Below are 23,202 nucleotides of genomic sequence, written 5' to 3' on the forward strand. Positions count from 1 at the left end.
AGTCATGATTGCATTCGTGCATGCAGTGGAAAGTTTGGGGTGCGAGGTGTTGTGGCAACTCCCTTACTGCAGTGGTGAATTCCTTGACAGTTTCTTGTAGTCCTTGCAGTATGGATGTTAGGGATTGCATAGCTGCTGCCTGATCTGCAGATGACATCATGCACAAGCGCACCCCCTCGAGGCTGGCTGCCATAGTTTGCATCCCCACCCGCACCTCCTTGGCCAGCTCCCGCTGTACTCCAACTACAGTTCTTTCAAAGCTGGTGCCAGTGTCGTCAGAGTCCTCAGCTGTATAGGAGCTGGCAGGTCTTGCAATTGGGGTGGTGGGTGGTTCTTCTGTGATGGCTGCTTGTTCTGTGCTCCTCCTTGTGACTGAAGGTGGGGTCTGGAGGATTTCTAGGACCTTTTGGATGGTCTCCTGGGGAATGTTTATGGGCTCGTCATCCATGTCATCAGGGAAATCTGGTACAGGCATATCGGCAGGAGATCCATCTTCCTCTGCAATGAAACAGGGTACAATTAGTGTGTCTGTGTTGTGACAATTTTGACGTAACGTGCCTGCCTTTTGATGAATTCACTTTGTGATCTTGTTTGATATTGGTATCTGCTGTCCTTCAGATGGGCATTGTTATAGGCCTATGGCCCACCTGTGTGTCACATGTATGATATTGAGTTATCAGACTTGTCTGCCTAATCGCCTCTAGGTGTTGCTTTATACCAAATAGAGAATAGCCACCTTTTTGTCCTACTCGACCCTCCGTGTATATCCATTCTCATGGTGAGACCTTTCACTGGCTGTGGGTGTTCTGATGGTCCTGGCAGCACAATTGCCTCTCAGGACCTGCCCCAATCCCTGATTGTTCACATTGACTTAAATTTAATTGACATGTAGCATATCCTATGCATGGCAATGTTATGATGTAATATGGATGTTGATATTGTTAATGTGTCCTGCTGATGCTGGGTAATGTGTGTTACATTGGATTGCCCTGATTATCGTATCAGTGTCCTATTGCCCCCTCTGACTGTGCAGGTGTATTTCAGTGACCAGTTCCATGTGTCCCCTCCTTAATGCTGTTGTCTGAGCAGTATGACTTTTGTGATGTTGCCTTGTTTGCCAGGCACAGGATGGACCCTGGCATATGCAGCATGGGTGTGTCCTTAGTGCTGTGTCGCTCCTATTGTTGTTTACATTGGCTGATGTTTGTGACACCTATGGGCATTGACATTTGAGTGTACTGGGGCCTTTGTCTTGTTTCAGGAGATTGTTGCAGCTGTCATCCTCACCCCCTAATTTAGGTATGTGTGTTCCATGGGGAGGTTACTGCCATTGGCTACTTGAGCTGCACACAGATCAGAGGTGGTAGTGTCAACTGTTGTGGCAGTTACATTGCAGTTGTCGTTTTGGCTAGAGGATTGCTGATAGGGCCCTAGTTAATGTAGGAGATATGTTGGCTGACAAGTGCCAGGATGTAAGTTTGACGTAGTGGCCTTCCCTCCTGTTGAGGCTTTCCCTTTGCTCCATTGTTGGCATAACAGCATGCCCCCAAAGGACTGCTGATGGTGTAGTGTAATGTTGTGCCCCAGCTTCTGTTTGTGCAGGCCATGCCCCCCTGCAGTACCCCTTTACCCATGCCACTCCATGTATATGATGACTTACATGCAATGTGTAGTAGGTATTTCCCCCCCTGCTTACAGTCAACACTATTGTATTTTAATTCCCCATGCGACTTACCCTGCATGTGCGTTGTCTCGTGGTAGTCTGCGCTGTCCTGTCCTTGAATCCCTGTGACGATCTCCTCAGGGATGACGGCTGCGACCATCTCCTCCATGTGGTCCAGGGCCTCCTGGTGTGCTGGACTCCCACCTCCAGTCTGCAGTGCTGCCTTCCTGTTCCTGGCCATTTTTTCCTTTGTCCTACGTTTGCAGTCATGCCAGCGTTTCTTACACTCGGTGACTGTCCTGCGTACTTCAGCCACACTGTTGATCTTGTCAACAATTTGTTGCCATATGGCCTCTCTCCTACTGATTGGCAACTTAGAGGTGATAAACAGTTGGTGCTGGTGTTCCGTCACCTCTTTAACCAGGATTTCCTGATCCTCTGCACTGAAGCGACACTTTCTTTTCTTTCTATAAATGTCCTGGTTCTTGTATGGATCTTCCTGGCTGGTTCCTGATCTGCTGTCATCTTCCTGGGGTCTGTAATGGCATCTGGGATCCATTTTGGCTCTCCTCTGCTGAAATGGCAGTGTTCGCGGGTATTTTTGACGCTATTGCGTAAAAAAAAGGCGCATATCCGGGTTGCGGTGTCGTAAATCGACCCACAGTCATTTACGCCGCGTTAACGTTGTTTTCCTTTACGACTTGACGCCGCGATGTGCGTAAAAAATAATGACTCCCATCTGTTGATTGCGCCGCCGTGCGTCAAAGTATAAATTTGACGCCCGCACGGCGCTACGAAATGGCGTTAGCCAGCGGTAAATTTTTTGACGCAAAACTGCGGCGGTGCAGTTTTGCATCAAAAAGTATAAATATGGCCCTTAGTGTTTCCTAAAGAAACTTGCAGTAGTTTACTCCTACTTTCCTGGGCTCTGGGGTGAGGTATTTTACCAACCTTTGTGGTTTTCTTACACTCCCAGTGCCCCTCTACACTTGCCTAGGGGGGAATTCGTGATTCACATTCCACTTTCTTAGTATATGGTTTGTGTTGCCCCAAGGCCTATTTCTTCCTATTGTATTCTATGGTATTTTCTATTGTTTGCACTATCCTGTGACTACTTACTTACCTGATTTTGGTGTCTAGTGTATATATTGTGTATAATATTTACTTCCAGAAGGAGTATTGCCTCTAAGATAATTTTGGTCTTCTGTCACTAAAATAAAGTACCTTTTTTTTTTGTTGGTAACACTGAGTATTGTCTTTTATTGTGTATAAGTACTGTGTAACTATAAGTGGTATTGCAGGAGCTTTGCATGTCTCCTAGTTCAGCATAAGCTGCTCTGCTACAGCTACCTCTATCAGCCTAAGCTGCTAGAACACTACTACATTTCACTAATAAGGGATAACTGGACCTGGTATAAGGTGTAAGTACCTAAGGTACCTGCTACAAGCCAGGCCAGCCTCCTACAACAGCTCACAACCCACAACCCCATACACCTCAGTCACCATACCCCCAGACACCACCACAACACCCACAGACACATCCACCACATTTGCTGTTGTTTTTTAATATCTGACTTTGTGGGAAGTGTTGGTCACCCAAGACAAGGGTAGATGTTCACTTTATGTATCTGTGGGTGTTGATCCAATTGGGGTGTCATTGCATTGTGTTATGCTTGCTAGGGTAAGTATTTCATCTTGTGTTGGCCAATGTCAGCATGTATGGTGTAGATTTGTCCCCTGATATAGATTGTACTTTTGTCTCATGTGCAGGAGCTAGAGTTTTGTTTGTCCACACATGGAGGGTGTTAAATTGTGGTAGCTTCCTTTGGATTTGACTGACCATGTGTCCACTTTGATGTGTGTACCTTACAGCTACATCATCTAGATGTCTGGACCATGCTGTTGCCGTTGTATGTGCTTTCGTGACTTGCACTTACACATTTGGTAGCTAGGCACATCACTTGGCTCAAATATTGTTTGTCCCTGAGATACATGAAGGGTCAGTTCCTATGCAAATGCTGTTTTAGGGGTATGTGCAAAGTGAAATGTGTCCATGAATGCTCCTGATGTCGCCATCACTATTATGCAGGTATTGTTTGCATTGTGAGCTTTGCACATTCGTTTCACAACAAAGAAGACCGCCTTCAAGGACCGCCTAGACAACAACGCACACAACACCAAAGAGCTCTTCAGCATTGTGAAAGAACTCTCCAACCCCAGCTCCATCACCAACGACATCCCGCCATCTCAAGACCTGTGCGACTCCCTGGCCACCTTCTTCCACCGCAAGATCACCGACATCCACGACAGCTTCAACCCCGACCCCCCGGTACCCACCACAGAGTCCACCACCCCTGCGACTACCACTCGCACCAGTCGCCTGACCGTCTGGTCCAGCGTCAGCGACGAAGACACCATCAAATCCATGAACTCCATCCACTCCGTCTTCAACAAAGCCAGCGCAGCCATCGCGCCCCACCTCTGGAAAACAATCAACTGTTCCTTCGAGACAGCAACCTTCCCAGAAAGCTGGAAGCACGCCAAGATCAACGCCCTTCTGAAGAAGCCCAAGGCGGACCCCAAGGACCTCAAGAACTTCCGGCCCATCTCCCTGCTCCCTTTCCCGGCAAAAGTGACCGAGAAGATTGTCAACAAACAGCTGACCCGCTACCTCGAAGTCAACAACATCCTGGACCCTTCCCAATCCGGTTTTCGCAGCAACCACAGCACCGAGACCGCCCTCATCGCCGCCACTGACGACATCCGGACCCTGATGGACAAAGGAGAAACAGCCGCCCTCATCCTCCTGGACCTATCAGCAGCCTTTGACACGGTCTGCCACCGCACCCTATCAGCACGCCTCCCACCATTCCGCTCCAAAACCACCGAGATCATCTGCGGCGTCCCACAGGGATCCTCCCTCAGCCCGACACTGTTCAATATCTACATGGCCCCCCTCGCCCACGTCGCACGACAACACAACCTCAACATCATCTCCTACGCCGACGACACCCAGCTGATCATATCCCTCACCGAAGATCCCCACACCGCCAAAGCTAACCTCCACCGAGGAATGAAGGCCGTAGCCGACTGGATGAAGGACAGCAGACTGAAGCTGAACTCAGACAAGACGGAGGTCCTCATTCTCGGACCCACCCCATCAGCCTGGGACGACTCTTGGTGGCCCACGTCACTAGGCACCGCCCCGGAACCCACGGACCACGCACGCAACCTGGGGGTCATCCTCGACTCCACTCTCTCCATGACCAGGAAAGTCAACGCCGTCTCCGCGTCCTGCTTCAACACCCTCCGTATGCTCCGCAGGATCTTCAAATGGATCCCCCTCGACACGAGAAAAAACGTTACCCAGGCCGTCATCACCAACAGACTCGACTACGGGAACGCCCTCTACTCAGGAATTACAAACAAGCTCCTGAGACGACTCCAATACATCCAGAACGCCTTGGCCCGACTCATCCTTGATGTCCCCCGCCGCAGCCACATCACACTCCACCTGAGAGGCCGGCACTGGTTCCCCGTCAACAAAAGGATCACCTTCAAGCTCCTGAACCACGCACACAAAGCACTGCACAACACCGGACCCACCTACCTCAACAACCGACTCAGCTTCCACACCCCCACCCGAAGCCTCCGCTCAGCCAACCTCGCCCTCGCCACAGTCCCCCGCATCCGAAAAACCACCGGCGGCGGCAGATCCTTCTCCTACCTCGCCGCCAAGACCTGGAACACTCTCCCCACCATCCTACGACAGACCCAGGACCTGCTGGCCTTCAGAAGACTCCTCAAGACCTGGCTCTTCGACCAGTAGCACCCCCCCTCCCCAGCGCCTTGAGACCCTCGTGGGTATGTAGCGCGCTTTACAAATGCAGTGATTGATTGATTGATTGATATTGTGCATCCCATTGACCTTCCATTATGTTGCAATGTGGGTGCTGTGTGGGTCCATCAATGAGCAGCACCTGCGGCAGGACGTGTGTGTGATGGGCTTTGTGGCAGCACAGGTCATGTAACACTGCCTGCAGGTGAGTTGCTTCCTTTATGCTTTCCATCTCCACCTGCTGGGATGTGGTGGTTGGACTGCCATGGTCACGTTGGCGGTAGGCAACATCATAATGTTTCCATCCGAAACACTGGCTCCGTCAGCCTTTTTGGTCTGCCTCGCCACCGTGGTGGTCTGCGCTGCCTGGTGGTGTTGGCGGGACTGCAGCAGTCTTTCCCTATGGGACTGCCAGCATCGTAATACTGTGGTCTGACTTCCAAGCAGATGGTGGTCACACCGCCGCAATGGTGGTGCACAAACCGCCAAACTCGTAATGCGACCCTTTGAGAATATGTAACATTAATTTCAATATGTAATATTAATTTTAAAGCAAATCCACATAAGTTCAGAGCAAGCCAAATTCATTTAAACAGCAGTCATATCCATTTAAACATGGCTTGTGTTCATTTCAATATTTGCCTAATTCATTTCAAAGCATGTTACATTTATCTCACAGTTTCATATTCATTTCAAAAAGTGTGATATTCATGTTACAGAATGTCATATACAGTAACTTTTGATGGGGGCCATATTAATTTCATCAGGTGTCATATTCATTTCAAAGTGGCTCATATTCATCTTAACATGTGTCATATTCCTTTCTATGAATGTCATTCATTTCAATGGATGTCATATTCACCTTAACACCTGTCATAATAATTTTAACACGGGTCATATCCATTTCAACATAGGTCATATTAATTTCAATATATGCAGTATTTATTTTGCTGTGTATCATATCAATTTCAAAGCACAACATATTCATTTTGACAAGTTTCATTTTAATTTCAGCATTGGTCATATTCAGTTTAAGACATGCTGAATTAATTTCGGTGGAGCTCATATTTGTTTCAATGCATGCTATATTCATCTTAGCATGTGTCTTTCAATGGATGCTTCATTCATAGTAACACATCTTAATTTTAACATGAATCATATCCATTGCAACATATATCATAATCATGTCAATGTATATCATATCACTTTCAATGCAAGCCATATTCATTGTGATAAATGTCATGATCATTTTAACGTTCCTCGTATTAATTTTAAAACATGTCAAATTCCTTTCACTGAAGGTCATATTTATTTCAACGTAGGTCATATTCATTTTAACATGTGTCCTATTCTTTTCAATCAATGTTAAGTTTATTTCAATGGATGTCATATTCATATTAACACTTGTCATATTAATTTTAAGATGCAACTTATCAATTTTAACGTATATCATATTAATTTGAATATGTATAATATTAGTTTGAATATGTGTCATATTAATTTCAAGGCGTGCCATATTCATTTTAACAAATCTCATGTGAATTTCAGCTGTGGTCATACTCATTTGAAGACAAGTCAACTTCAATTCAATGGGGTTGCATTAATTTCAACACAAGCCATATTCATTTTTAATCATCTCCTATTCATGTCTGTGTGTCTCATATTCATTGCCATCTCAGTAATATTAATTTCAACACAATTCAAATTCATTGCAACATATTTAATGTTCATTTCAATGTACATTGTATTAGTTTTGTTGTGCATTGTTTTCTTTTCAGAATATAATATATTCATTTCAATACTTTATATTATTTTCAATCTGCATATTAATTTCAATGTATGTCATATTTCTCTTGGCATAAGTCAATCATTTCAAGAAATGCCCCATTTTTTGGGGTGAATATTGTATTCGTTTCAGTGATTGCCTTATTGTTTACAGTGAGGGACATTTTAATTTCAGTATGATTTATATATATTTCAGTATATTTCTTATTCAATTTGGAGTGTGTGTTATTCATATTAGTCACTAAGTAGCATATTCATTCTGCCAGGTTTCATATTTGTTTTGGTTCAATTCAGATTCACTCTGCCAGGTATCATAATTATTTTGACACATAGTACATTCATTCTGGTGTGTGTCATATTTATTTTGCAGTCGCTATGCATTTCAGGAGGTGTCCAATATGGGGAGCTGTAATTTTGACATCAACGGCTTCCCATACCTAAGTCCATGGGAATGCTTTTTTTTTTTTTGCTTATGTTCATAACTCTGGTTGATGATTAGTGCAAATTGCATGACGGAGTGAAATACTATTAGTGGAATCGTTTTTGTAGAGAAGCATATGAAATTCCCATTATACTATTGTTCTCTGACGAAGAAAAAACTGGCATAAATATTTGCGTCAAAAACTTTTTTTTTTAGCTGTATATAACGCAATCTCGGCCCAAGAACACCAGAGCGCTTTAGGTGAGCACCAGATTGCGTTACACAAGGTAAGATTCACTATTTGTTTTACAAAGAGAGAGTAAAAGTATTGCCCTGAATCACAGGATGTTGGGCAGACGCCGGACTTGACCCTGGTTCCCCAGTTCCAAAGTCAGCAGCTCTGGCTGTTAAACCATTATTTCATCTCCTTGAAAGAAAGATACATTGGCAGGAAGGTAAATGTTTCATCAGAATAGGTCATGTATGCAATTTGCTGTAAACCCATTTAGTAGCTTGAGATATTTCCAGTTAACAAAATCGGCAATCTAGGCATGAAAGATTAATCAGCCTGGCAAGGCACTGAAAAAAGCTTGAGTAAAACAAAGCTTAAGTTTGACCAGGTTGCATGGCCCTGCTATCGCCCACGACTTGGAGACATTTTTGTAGATTAGAAAGACCGTACCCACAATGTTCAAGAGATATCATCTACAGAAGCCTCATCCCTACAAGCATTGTGCCTAAAATATAAGCATGACAAAGGACAGGGTCTTCCAGAGCGATGGCATGGTGACAGCTATCCTGTCAGCTCCACCTCTACCAGGAGATTCAAGGAGCACGCTGGCATTAACACAAGTATAAGGGTGTGAGAATCTCTCTGACCTCAAAAAACATCAAATAAGACACTGTCACATGGGGCATTACTTATGGAGTATCTGAGAGCCAATGCACCTCCAACTACAATCATAGTAACAAATGTGCCAAGAGGACGATGCAACACTTAGATAAGACTGGTCACTCATCTCATGGAAGTGGACGAGGGACTAGTTGATTCTAACTAATAACGCAAAGCATTTTTCATACTCATTGTTGATTAAATACAGACCACTGAAAACAATTTTAGACCCAGTATGTAAATACACCAGTATAAACAGAAGCTGGAAAAGATAAATAACAAACTATCTACTTCAAAGAATATTTGACGCAATTAACAAATAATAAACTACTAAAGGATACAAATAGTTTCTCTACGGAATCTGTCTACCTATATACTTCAGACAATTTCCAGACACAACAGACAAGAAGAGGATCTGATCCTCAGAACAGCACACAGAAAACCAATTGAGTAAATTGGTCCCCTAGTTCAGGAGATGAAAGTAATAGAGAAGAAAGAACATTTAGGAGAAGAAGGAAATACCTAGGATTGTGACATTCATAGCTATTTTCCTAATTGCCCCCAAAAATCCCTTCCATGGATGGCTACTAGTATATGGACCACCACAAACTTTGCCACTGCCAAACACCTAAATATAATCTGTGACCTTTTTTGGGCCAAAGCAGAGAAAGAGGCAACCAAAAGGACCAAAGAGTACAGTGAGAGGTCCTGAACCAAAGAGTAACGATCAATAAATCTCTACCAAGCACAAGCAGGACCATGACCTAGTGGTCAACCTCAGTGACTACCAATAGACATATCACAATTGAGCTTCTTAAAAAAAGGATTAGGTTTTGAACCAAAACTTTATTGATAAATTCCAATTAAAGTGCGAGTTTTCAGAATTCTTTAGAAATTTACATTTAAAAGAGACTTTTTCACAAACAAACCATTGCCCCCAAACAAAGAAACGAAACAGGACTTCACAAAATAAAATCAACATTTCTCCCTCTAACCACACAAATATCACCAGAAACAATACTATTTGAGCTGGCAGTTATACATGACATTTGAGTCAATAAACAGAATGACAAATAACAGACACCACAACTTCACCTGAGATGAAAAGTAGCCTTGAAAGGACTGACTGACATGTACATAATAATGAAACCAGGGGAGTGCAGCAGCCATAGAGTGAGAACTCAGTGGCGGCCGGCAGCTTTGGGAGGAGGGCGGGCGGGGCACACACACAAACACACACACAGACTCATTCTTTCACACCCAGACATGCACGCACGCACGCTCACCCATTAACAACACTCATTCCATTCAAACATGCACGCATGCACCATTCATTTTACAAATTCACACACATTCATTCTTCCACACACACGCACGCACGCACTCACATCCAGTAACAACACTCATTCCATTCAAACATGCACGCACGCACCAAACATTCATTTTACAAGATCAAACACATTCATTCTTTCACACACACACACGCACGCACATCCATGAACAACACTCATAACACTCAAACATGCACGTGCGCACCAAACATTCAATGTAAAACATAACACACATACACACACACACTTACCTTCAGCCTCCAGGTCCCGGGAGGGTTGGGACTGCTGCCTTCCCTCATTGGCTGACCTTAGGTCAGCCAATGAGGGAAGGCAGCAGTCCCAGCCTCGTCACAGAGTGGGATGGGGTCAGTGAGACTGCTGACCCCACCCCACTCTGTGACGAAGTGTCACTGATTGACACTCGCCCTGGGCACTTCAGGGCTTAAACCTGAAGCGCCCAAGGAGAGTGTCAATGGGTGACGCTTTCCACGTCACCCCGGGGAGGGCCTGGAGGCACCTTTGCTGGGCCGAGGAGGTCAGGCCCATAAGGGTCGTGATCTCCTCAGCCCAGCAAAGTTCAGCTCAGGCAGCCAGGAGTCTGCGCAAATCGCGCATGTCTGCTCCTGGCTGCCTGACCTGAACATAAAGAGTGTCTGTCAGGCTGACCTTTGTTCAGCCTGACAGACACTCTTCATGGGGTGGGGGGGCGTGGCCCCTCCGCCCTAAAGGACGGGCCGCCACTGTGGGAACTACACTTCCCTAACATCAACAGTGCACCAGGAGGTGGTCCCTGCAACGTGCAGCACCTGGCAGCCTGGAGGTGCTCTATAGCGGGATTTGTGTACCGCTGGCTGGGTGTTCAGCAGCCATAGAGAGTGGGAACTACACTTTCCTAACATTAACAGGGCCCCAAGAGGCGGTCCCTGCAATGCAAAGCACCTGGCAGCCTGGAAGCAGTATATAGAGCGATTCCCGTCCTGCTGTGTGGGACGTGCGTGGGCTGCGCCCAGACCAAGGGCGGGCCCCTCCACACCCGTCGGAAGCTGGGCCACTCCTCTAATATGTATGCAGGATGCTTAAGGTACTGTTTGTTGTTTATCTGCCTGATCACAGCTGTAGTCTTCCCATTGGCTACTAAGTGACATTGGAGACGGATGAATATTCAGGAAGAAGGCTCTAGTTTGTATTTTATTCTTGTGTGGTTTTTCATATTATCTTTTTGCACATGGGTAAAAGAAAAGCTGCAGAGGGAGGGATGGACTTGACCAAAAAGAAAACTCACAAATCACTGGAACACGCAGGGATAATTGTGCTTTGGAAAGAATTGACAATCTCCTAGGAATGCAAGGAGATAATGGTACTGCCTGTGGACAGCCTCCCCTTCCCCACGTTTGCTTATCTCTACAAACTCTTCGAGCAAACGCAAGAAAATTCCAAACATGTTCATGAAATGGGACAAACAGGGCTTGGAGTCAGCCGTGGAAGACAGGGTGGATTTAGTTCCTGCGCAATCACCATCTGCTCTCACTTATGTGATGCAGGCTACTAGAGATAATGTTTTGCCATGTAGTAACCACTTTGCGCTTTAAGAGATATGTTGGATAAGCAGGGCCACCGCACTATTCAGGCTTCTCCTGTTGCGGCCTCTACTATAATAATTTCTCCTTCCTTTAAACAATCTCAGCACATTTCTCCTACACAAGATTTGAAGGCCGAAGTGTGAGAGTTAAAATCCATGATAATCTCTTTGACTTCGACTATAAAGCAGCTGTTAGTTTCTAAAGGAGAGAATATAATGAGCAATGTGCACGCAGCAGTTTTATGTACTAATGCTTAATCCATTGTCCCATCCAATCCATCTTCATTGCTTTCAAACAAGTTTCCTTCTCCTCCTAGATGTTCTGTTACCACTGACCCTGTTCATTGTTCTCCTCGACTTTCTGTCGCATGTGGACTAGGGGTTAATCAACAGGATCTTAATACTATTCATTCTCATCCTAGAAGTTTAGCGGGTGGTCAAGTGGCAACCGTTTGTTGCTTGCCTCCCAGGCACGCTCATGCTGGCACAGTCAAGCATGTACTGTATCCTAGTAATAGTGGGTAAAATACTTCTAACACTGTTTTGATGGTCAATGTTCCTAAGCTAACCATTTTGTCATGTTAGAGGCTATTTAGTCATTCATGATGAAATAGTTGGGGCTTCTAGGATGAAAGACTCTCATTCACACTACGACATGATTGAATTGACATTCAGGGATAGGGATATGGTGGACAATCTGATGGTGGTGGCGGCCCTTGGCGCTAGGTCATGTCTGCTGATCCACTTGAGTACCCAGTTTAAGTACCCAAGGCCTTCTTACTACGCCAAGATGCAGTCCCTATTGCACACAGTGAGCTGTTCCTCACGATTAAGTGACAATGATTGACTTGGAGAGATGGATGATTCTTCTTTGGATCTTTTCCATTTGTCTTTAGCTGGTTGGGATTTCACTGCTTCATATAGTTTGTACCTCAATCTTTGTTGGTCTTTAGTTCTAACCCTACATCCATAGTTGTCCCTGTTTCTCACAATCTCGCTAGTTCTGATTGTCTCCTATCGAACGATATTATGAAGGCAGAACTCACTCAGGTTATGGCCTTGCCCACGCCATTAATGTCAGCACAATTCACAGGGTGGCTCCTTGTTGCTTGGAACGTAGCAGGTTTGAGGTCCAAGGTATCTCTTCCCTACTGTACACTATTTCTGGATGACTGTGACATCTGCCTTTTTCAGGAGATGTGAGCCTTGGATGCAGTCTATAGGTCAGGATATCACAACTTCTGTATTCCTGTGCTCCCTAGCCAGGTGGATACGCCATCAGGAGGTTTAACCACATGGTTTAAAACATTGTTAAATTGTTGCATTAGTCAATTAACTATTGACTAGCCTGATACTTTGGGTATTCAGTTGAACTTCAGGACCAATTTATAAATAAATCATCAATGTTTATGCAAGAGGGTTCAGAGGGGGAATGGCATCTTGTACTCTTCTCATACTTGAGAGTCCTCAGCACTTCCATCTTATTGTGGATGATGACTTTAACGTCACCTTTGAGTTTCTTGATTTGGATGACCTCTATATTACTCGTGAGGAGGACACTGTGTGGTCTGTTCTTTCTTTGGATATTTCTCCAATTAAGAGGTGGTCACAGGCAGCCGTTCAACTGAAAGCTCTAACCATTGAGTTTGGGTTGAGGGCCCTTAATAGAAGGACAAATTCTGATCTAAAGGAATGCCATATGTATAATAAAGTTGACCACACAAGTAGAATCGACTATTGTTTTGTCGATTTAAGATTGCGGCCATCTGCTATTGGCATGGTGGTAGTAGAGCAGATAGAGAGTCATCACAGTCCACTCTCTCTGTGTATGCAAGTACTATGCAGTAAGGTTATTACAGATCCAGGTCCTGCTACGTGTGCCAGGGACATAACTCTGACGAATGATAAACGTCACTTAAAGTAGCATCAGGTGGCCGCCTGTCCCGATATGTTACCCACAGTGAATGCAGAGCTTAAATCTCAACTAATGAGTATAGAGGAGGATATCACTACCATTGATGAACAGGTGATAACATCAAATATCTACTTCTTTGGGAGAGTTGCAGCGCATTTGTGTATCGTCAACAAACTTGGATGCATTAGATCTAAAGGAAAACATTCCTCGTTCACTAAGGAGGGTTGCTCACTAAATTCATCATTGGTTAAAGTGATAAAATCTAAGAATACAGCTCTAATTCCTACACTCAGGAAGTTGTACAAGGAGGCTATTCCTAAAACCAGGCAAAATTGGGATGGACAAAGGAGGGGAGCGCTAAAGGATGCTTCTCTGGCTAATGACTGTCTTAAATTTGGATAATTTGTTGCCCATGGCTCCGCCACAAGTGCATTGGACGTCCCAACAAATATTGCTCCTGCAGACTGGGTAGATTACTATAGCCACTTTTATTCCACTGATTCCACCTGTTTGGTTCAAGAGCAGCACTCAGCTACATCTGCTTGGCCCAGTTTTCCTGCATCTCAAATGTTCGTACTTTCTGACACTGTTCAATCACTCAGTGTTGTCAAGATGGTGTCCCGGCTGACCTGTTTATAACTGATAGAAAAACTTTATCCAGTTACATCCTCGCAATAGCTAATGCAATTTCAGCAGGGACCCTAACCCATGATACTTGGAATGGTACTATTGTTGTGCAAATACATATAAAGGTGACAGGTCTCTGCCAAGTAACTATAGGCACATTAGCCTATCAGATTGCCTGCAGAAACTTTTCTGTTGATGTGTTTTGGGGAAAATGCAGGACTGGATGTCTGATCATAACATTCTTAGTCCATTCCAAGCTTTATTTCGTAGGAAAGTTTCCACTATAGATCAAGTGTTCCAGTTTTCGCTATTACATTGGAGAATGGTCACAATTGGCAAGGGAACTCTTTATGTAGCCTTTGTTGACTTAAAGTCAGCGTTTGACCTAGTTCTTCGAGCTGACCTATGGAAGGTTCTTTCGGCTATGGCAATGCCCTTTCATTACTCATACGATTACACAAGCGTAATTACACTCATATTTGGTGGGGTGACCAAGACCAGCTGCCAGATAAGATACCTGTATCTAAGGTCGTCCGTCAAGGCCATGTATTGGAACCTACCTTGTTTTTTGTTATTCATTAATGACATAGTTTCTTTCCTGACTCAGGTAGAGACAGATGCCCCGATTCTGGAGAAAACCAAAATTCCAATCCTTTTGTTTGTGAGCGACCCTCTGTTGCTCTCCAAGACACCGAGCGGACTGCAGAAACTTCTTAACGCTTTGACGAGTTTTGTCTTGCCTGTGGCTTGGAGATCAACATACCAAAAACTAAATTAATGTTGTTTAATCCCCAAAAATCATTCAAAGGGAATATTACCTTGTGAGGAACCCCTCTTGAGTGGGTAAATTCTTTCACTTACTTAGGAATAACAATTTCGTGAAGCATGACTTGGAAGATGCACATCATTAAGACAGCCATTAAACAGAAACAGATTACAGGTGCCTTAATCAAGGAACACACTGCTTCTTATACAAAATCAATACAACCCTGCCCTTCAGATCTACAAGGCTGAGGCCTTGGAATCAACCCTATATGGTGCAGAACTGTGGGGGTCCTCTAATATTGAGGAGCTATCCAAAGCTGAAAACTATATTGTGAGGAACTTAGCTTCGTTTCTATCAAGTACTCCGTTGTTTCCTCTTTTTATGGGTCTGGGAATCAGGGGGTTGGTGCACAAAGCAAGATTGTGTCCTCTTTTGTTCCGAAGGCAAATTAGTTAGCACACTATGCAGAAGCCCTCCAGGCTGTGCTAAAAGTTGATCGTTTTAGTAAAGTCTCCTGGTTCAGGAGCATTAAAGACATGTTGTATTCACTTGGACTGCCCAAGTTATGGGGCTGCCCAGAGACTGCTAAATTTCCATCTAAGGATGACTTTAAAAAGTGCTATTGGATTGCTGTAGCTACTGATAAATTGTGAAGTGCTGCTTGTTTTAAGCTATCATGCGATTTCATTGATTTTAAAATGTCAGAGTAGATACAACGTGTTCTGGGATCAGATTCTGGTACCTAAAGAGAGGAAACTCTATTTCCAGTTTTGAGTAGGTGTCCTACCGTTAAGATCATTTACCTCCAAATGGTCGTGCAGGGGAGCCATTGTATATCTTGTATATCCAGCCTGTAATTCCCAGAATGAAAGTCTATCCCATATTTTATTTGTTTATCCAGTTTATGCACTGCCCTGCAGAAAGTGGCTAGCCCCAGCATGTAGACTTCTAGGTGTTCATAGTCATTAATTTGCCCTCTGCATTCTCAGGACAAATCCTCGACCAGTCCTAGCTGTTTCCGTTGATAAGTTGCTTAGCGCCATGTGGCTTTTTAGAAAAAAAAGGTTATATCTAAACTTAGCGACAAAGGGAATTACAGGACCATAAGAAGAGATCCAGAATCTAAAAACTAATAAACAAGTGCCTCACATTCCCTAGAATAAAGATGGATATCCTATGGTTATCAGCAACCCTAAAACTGGATATTTTCATGCCGTACATACAATTCACATGACTGCTTGACCTCCACCTTTAAGACCCATCGTAGCTGCTGTGCTCAAACCCTTTTCACCATTGTGTGACCACCACCCATTGGAATCTAACCAAGCACACTAACTGCAATTCAGAAGGAGTTGTATATCCTATAAACTGCCCTTGCGGGTGAAATAGACAGAAAGACCAACAAAAAATTCAAATTCTGTATCAAGGAGCACCAGAGAACAGATGTGGTTAAACAGTCACACATTACAGCTTACTACCTCCCTATTATGCTGTGTTCATGGTCTTCATTTCTGTTTTCACAATTCAGCCTACCTCTGTTTCAATTTTCCCTTCTAGGGACCAGTGGAAAGATGTTCTTGTGATGTAGTCTTGTTCTATTCTGATGATGTGTCCTATCGATCTCCATCTTTTTTCATAATGATTGTGTGTTTCACATAAGCTTTATTCGGCCAACAGACCATCAAAGCAATACAATACAATACAATATAATATAATAATATAAACCATAATGTCATAGAAAAATTTAAAAAAAGAATGATCCATGTTTGCCCGTCTTAAAACAATTTCAACTCATTGTAAATAAAAAGTGCGTATGCGCCATGCTGTTGCTAAAAACTTACTTACTGCGTAAATTGTCACATTTGAATTGTGGCTTTTTAAGATCCGCAAAGCTAAAAAACATTTCCTTAAATTCAATTCCCTACAGATTTTATATATCCATTTAAACCTTGGGATTGAATAGGCGGGACAAAAAAACATAAAATGTTCTACTGTTTCGGAAGGAATGCCACATACAGGACAGGTATCAGAGCTTGACTTAGGTCCCCATCTGCTCGTTAAGGCCTTCAGGGGTAATGTTCCAAATCGAAATCTGGCATACAAACTTTTGCCTAACAAATCAGGTATTGTATCTAAGTATGGTTCAAACTCAGGGTACCATTTAAAATCAATAAACGAGTTAGTTAAATGACCATTCGATTTCTGAGAAATGTAATTATTACATATGTGGGACCAGTAAGCTCTCTTCAATACTTTTACATGGGGCTTCACAAGTTGCTGGGGATTCTCCCAGAAGTTCCTCAGTCCTAGCATGCAAAACCAACTAGATACGTGTTTGATCCATGGTATGGACATGGAGTTAGAGGTTTTTAACAATTCTAATAGGGAAGACTTATATATAGCCAGTTCAGGAACTACCCAAAGCCTCACCCAATATAGTAGGGGCCGTAAGATAATCAAATCGGCTATACGTTTAAGCCCTAGATCTAAAAAAAGGGGGGTTAATGGGGTGCTAGTGGGACAAGCACATAGAGCCCGAGCAAAGCTATTCTCAATTTTAGTTATCCTACTGCTATCTGTCATGCCCCAAATCTCTGCACCATAAACAGCAGCACCCTGTGCCTTGGCCACATAGATCTTTACTGCTGGAGACACAACTTTAGCGATCGTATTCCTGTAAAGGCGTAATATGGATGCTGCCCGATGTTGCAAAAGCCCGCCACTCTTACCGACTTGTTCGTCCCAGAGGAGTGAGTCTGTAAGCCTCACACCCAAGTAGTCGATAGAGCTAACCTGGTCCAAAATAGCTCCATCTAACCTGATCGTACACTTCTTACGAGAGCCAGAGCGAAGCACCATCAATTTTGTTTTCTTCGAGTTCAGCTCTAAACCAAAATTCCAGCAGAATGATTTAAATCTATCCACAAGAATTTGCAGCCCCATAGGGGTCTTTGAGATCAATAGAGAATCATCCGCAAAAAGAAGAATTGGGATTTTCTGATTGCCTAAGCTGGGAGCATCATTCTGGCATGTCATGAGTTCTTGGACCACCTCGTTAATGAATAAAGAAAACAAAAGTGGCGCTAGGACACATCCCTGACGAACACCTCTTTTAATGGGAAACTTGTTAGTCAGTTCGCCTTGGTTACCCCATCTTACTTGAGCGTATGTGCCTTCATGCATACGTGTTAATAAATGAATGATATCAGATGGTGCCCCTCTTTTGTGTAGCACTCCCCAAAGCTTGTCTCTAGGGACCAGGTCAAAGGCAGAGCGCAGGTCTACAAAAGTGACATATAGTGTTTGCTTTGCCAAGACTACATATTTCCAGTGTAGCACGGTCAACCTAAATACCTGGTCAACCGTGCTAACTCTAGAGCGGAACCCTGCCTGAAGTGGTGATAGGATCTGCTGCTCCGTCACCCAACTCGTCAGTCTAACTAACAATTGTTTTGCAAAAACTTTTTGTAGGTTGTCAATTAAACTGACCGGTCTGTAGTTAATTGGAAGATTTACGTTGCCCTTTTTATATATTGGAATAATTTCTGCACCCTTCCACGTCTCAGGGATCTGTCCTCCTTTTGCGATTTTGTTTGACAGCATATTAATATACCAGGTCCAGATGGGTAACTCTGATTTATAAAGGTCACCTGGAATTTTATCAGGGCCTGGGGCTTTACCTGTCTTTAGAGATTTAATGGCGTCTGCAGTTTCTTCTAGAGAAAAGCAAATATAGCTTTCAGAGTTAAATAGATTCCCACTGGACGGAGAAGTGGCAAGGTTAGCATTGGGTGAAATTGGGGGGTATAATCCCACTTTCTCACAATCGACAGTCCCAGTGGAGGCAGTTCCTTCGTACAAGAGAGAGAAATGATCCACCCAGGTACCAGGTTGAATATGGTTCCTTTGTATAAACCTACCCCCTCTCTCGTGCTTAGTCAGCAGTTCCCAAAAAAGCGTATTGTTGTTTGTTTTAGTAGCATCTAGCAAGTCCTGCCAAATAGCATCTTCCCAAGCTTTCTTTGATTGTAGGATTATCTTTTTATACGTGAATCTTGCTTGTTTGATTGCCCCCGTATACCCGGCCAGTATAGCCTTCCTTAACTCAGTCTAAGCCCTCATGCATGCATCATTAAACCAACTGCTGTTAGGTAAACCCCCATATTGCCGGTTTGCCGTGGCTACCTTTTTATAAAAGACACTTTGAAGTTTAACCATCATATCTTCGTGAATATCAAGAAGTGGAATGGCTTCTGGTTCGAAGTCTTCATAGGCTGACAGATTATCTAAGAACACTTGGTAGATCTTACATAGCAAATAGGGGTTTGACATGACTTTTGGCCACCTCACCTTTGTATAAGCATTGTTTAAAATAGGGGGAGGGGCCATTGATGTTTGCATATTCAAGGTTCTACCAAAGATATTCCCAGCAAGGGTGAGCAACAATGGAAAGTGATCACTCTCGCATCTTGAATCTACCCTCATATCTAGCAGCAATGGCCAAAGACGCACATCCACCAGAAAATAATCAATTACGCTGGCCACAGAACCTCGTAGGAATGTCGGTGCCAAGTTTAAATCAGAAGGAGTTCGACCATTACAGGCCCTTAGGCCAAACTTTAAGCATAGTGTAGCAAGCTGAGTTGCTACACGAGAGCGTGGAGGATAACTATCACCAACCAATTGTGCAATACCCCATAATTCGTCCTCATCCGCAGTTAAATCACTAAGAAACGCTGAGGGTTCGAAAGTGCAATTTACATCCCCTGCAATAATTAAATAGGAATTAGTTTGTAGCGTGTCTAAAAAGTCAAAGAGTAAAGTTAAAATGTGTGATTCTGTACCACGTGCAACAGAACGGGCGTAAACATTAATTAAGATTATGTTAAAATTTTGATTAAAAGAAATTTGTAAACCCATCAAGTCGGGACAATCAAATTCTAAAACCTTATAGTCACATTGGAGCTTTGAATTTAAAAGGATTAAAAGACCCCCTTTTGCGCGACCAGTTGCTTTCTCTGAAGGCAGTGCAGGGATAATAATAATAATGATTGTGCCCATGCTCTCTTGCTTGCATCTGGTGAGCAGTTCCTGGTTGGAGATGGTCTTCGGCCAAGCCACCGAATAAGCCAACCTCTATTTGGAGGTGCACCACATGGAGACTGACATTACTTGGATCATTATAGATAAACCATATACACTACAAGATGAAAGGAACTGACAATATATACTATTAGAACAAGAACAAAGGTGGGAGCTACAGACTAGGAAGTTCTCATCAAGGCCTCATCACGACGAAAGTCAGAGGCACCACATAAATAGTATTAAAGGGATGATCTGATGATGTAGCATAAGCCACATAAATAAAGGATAATATTTAGTATTAATACAGAATTAACAATTTACTATTTTAACTCATCAATACATACTCATCTGGAAACATTGTGCCATCTAGCTGAATATAATATAGAAAAGCCATATTAAATAGATCTAATGTGCAGCCCTCCTACAGTTGAATGCTAATCAATACAAGTATCACTTCAAAGTGCATACTTAACCATCACGCAATAGGCACCCCTACCCATTTAGCATAGAACCATAATCACATTTGGTAAATATAAAAGGAAAAAACACAAAACTAATTATAATGTTTATGTTTTTTATACAAAACATGTTCTAGCCAAACAACAGCCAGGTGGAACTAAGAAGCAGGTCTGACAAAACTGAAACCAGTACAATTACAACATGGCTACCTCAGAGACGTGAGGTCTCCAACGTTGCACAAGCAGATGGGCCTCACAACAAGGTGACACCTGTTTCCCCCACCGCTTCAGCTTCAAAACAGATGTGGAGAGGTGAAGCTGGTTACAGCAGAGGGAATGAATGGGACTAATTTGGCAGCGTTGGACCTTTAAGGAATAAGTGGTGCATAGCGCCAGTCCCTATTACTACAGCATCCAGCTCTCTCACAACTGCGAGATGTGTGATGTCATACACTCACTTGGTTCCAACCATGGGGGCGAAGTTGGACGTCTAATCCCAGATGGGGCTGCACAGTGTAACAAATAATGACTGCCTAGTTCCACGGACAGCCCCTAGGGAGGAGAGGGAGTTGGGATAAAACAAGAAAGGCATGAGCCCATGTCTCGGTGGAAACTGGTTGACTTCCTCGTGCATTGCCTAAGAGGTAGGAACTCTCTGGACCTCGACAGCCTCTATGCAGATGCAGTACACTCTAAACGAAAAAAGATAATGTTGCCTATAGATTCCCAACTTAGAGTCTCAAACAACAGTTTACACTTCTGGTATACTTACAGACATCATAATAAACTTTGCATGAACGAGAGCAGCAATCAATTCAAGAACAAATGGTGATCTTTCGAAACTTCAGGATCATACAGGATAAACAAATACAACTTTAGTTTCTAAGAACATATTCCAAGATATTCAATGCAACTTGTCAAGAAACACAATGACATACTTTAAGTTCACAGATGAAGAGGACAGAGCACTTCAGCGAAAGAGTCCAGAGCACCAGACCTCAAGAGGGGGTTCAATACTCCAGCAAAGTTCAAAATCCAAAACGGCCTCGCACCTTCAGGGAGATAATTCTAAAATATTGCTAGCCTATGGATTAGGGAGCACTAACCTGAGAGTTAAGTACTTAGCCTTAACAATACTGGAACAGGAATCCAAAGGCGACCGGAAACTCGATGCAAGAAGCTTAAAGAATAGGCAGAATTGTAACTCATGAAGGTAGACACTGAAGTGTTGCAGACACCAGAATCATGGAATCTTCAGGAAGGTTTGGAAGATTAGAGCGCTGGAAGCTATGGGCGAACCAGGAGAGGATCGCAGCAAAGAGACTTGCACAGGATTGGAACACTGGAAAGTGACTGCAGGAATGATGCTTGCTCATGTCAGATATAGGTTCGAGGCCAAGCCTGATGCAAGTTCAGAGGGGCTATTTATACAGGAAGCCAAGAGTGTTCCAGAAGGGCACGTGTCTCACGTGGAAGCATGGAATATTCCAATGAACCTGGGGGAAAATAATGTATTTACATAACAACGGAAATGGGTCTAACAAATAGCAGGTGCAAACAGTAATTGACATTTTAACAATTACAACAGAACCCAAGTGCATAATGGTACAACCCAATAGTTTACAGTACAAACATGACTATCTGAAATAGACAAGTGATATCTGCAGGTGCATACTAGCTGAAACTTGCATAACAACTAAACAGGGGGTCAATGGTTCAGACGTCTCGCGAGGGGGTAAACTATAGAGAGAGCTTGTGGATGAGAGGTGCCACTAGGGAGGCAACATGACTGGGAGTACTCAGGTTAGGGAGGCGCCACAAAGGAATGTTGACATAAGCCCGGTGAGTAATACCCACCGCGCATAGAGCACAAGATGGAAACATGACATGTAACAATGACTGATTCGATATGATAGCCAAATATGTAAAGGGGCATTATGATTACCACTTGAGTGTACAGGCCATACCTTAATTTTTGCCTTGCAACATAAATGAGGACATGCATGATGCTGGCTTTTAAATGGTGCACTAAAAAGAAGTACACCGTGCAGAGAGTCCAGTGGATCCCCAATTGGCTTGCAGAGGCAAAAGTAGATAGGACTAATGCTCTATTTTTGTGGTAGTGTGGGCAAGAGATAGACTTATCAGAGGGTAGTCCTAAGCATTTGTTGTACTCACAGAGGCAATAAATGAGACACACACTCAAATTATAAATCCGAAACCAATTTAGAAAAATAATACTTTTGTTTATATATGCTTTAAACTTAAGAATTTCGTTACAAGGTAAGTACGTTTTCAAGCATAAATACTTTTTAGTTTTAAAAATTGTCACAGTGTAATTTCAGGATTCTTCAATGTTAACCTATAGAAGAAAACAATGTTCAGCAAACACATGGTTAACTATAACTTGAGAGGCCAATCTCAGAAAGTTAAAATAAGTACTAGACACTGATCAGAACCACACCAGCAGGTCACTCCGGGCAACACTGGGGCGGCCAGTTGCAGGGGTGCAGCAATGCGTCGGGTTCCCAATGGTTTTCAATGGGAATTGGTCCTTATGAAGGCAGGCTGCAGGCTCTGGCTAGGAAACCAGATGGGGACAACAAGCAGGTAGGTTGCAGACCTGGGGTGCCCGGGTATGTAGGTGCACCTTTGGTCCTTTTCTCCAGAGCCCAGGGGCAACGGATGCAGGGATGTCCTTAGGCATCTGGTTTTTCTGTCCGGGAGCACTCACAGTCATGGGGTCCTGCGTGTTGAGGCTGCAGGCATCATCATAGGGTCCAGCAGGGGTGAATCCAAGGTGTACTCGAGCTCAGGTCCAACTCTTCTGTGTCCTTTTCTT

Source organism: Pleurodeles waltl, chromosome 3_1, assembly GCF_031143425.1.
Source record: "Pleurodeles waltl isolate 20211129_DDA chromosome 3_1, aPleWal1.hap1.20221129, whole genome shotgun sequence".
Taxonomy (NCBI): Eukaryota; Metazoa; Chordata; class Amphibia; order Caudata; family Salamandridae; genus Pleurodeles; species Pleurodeles waltl.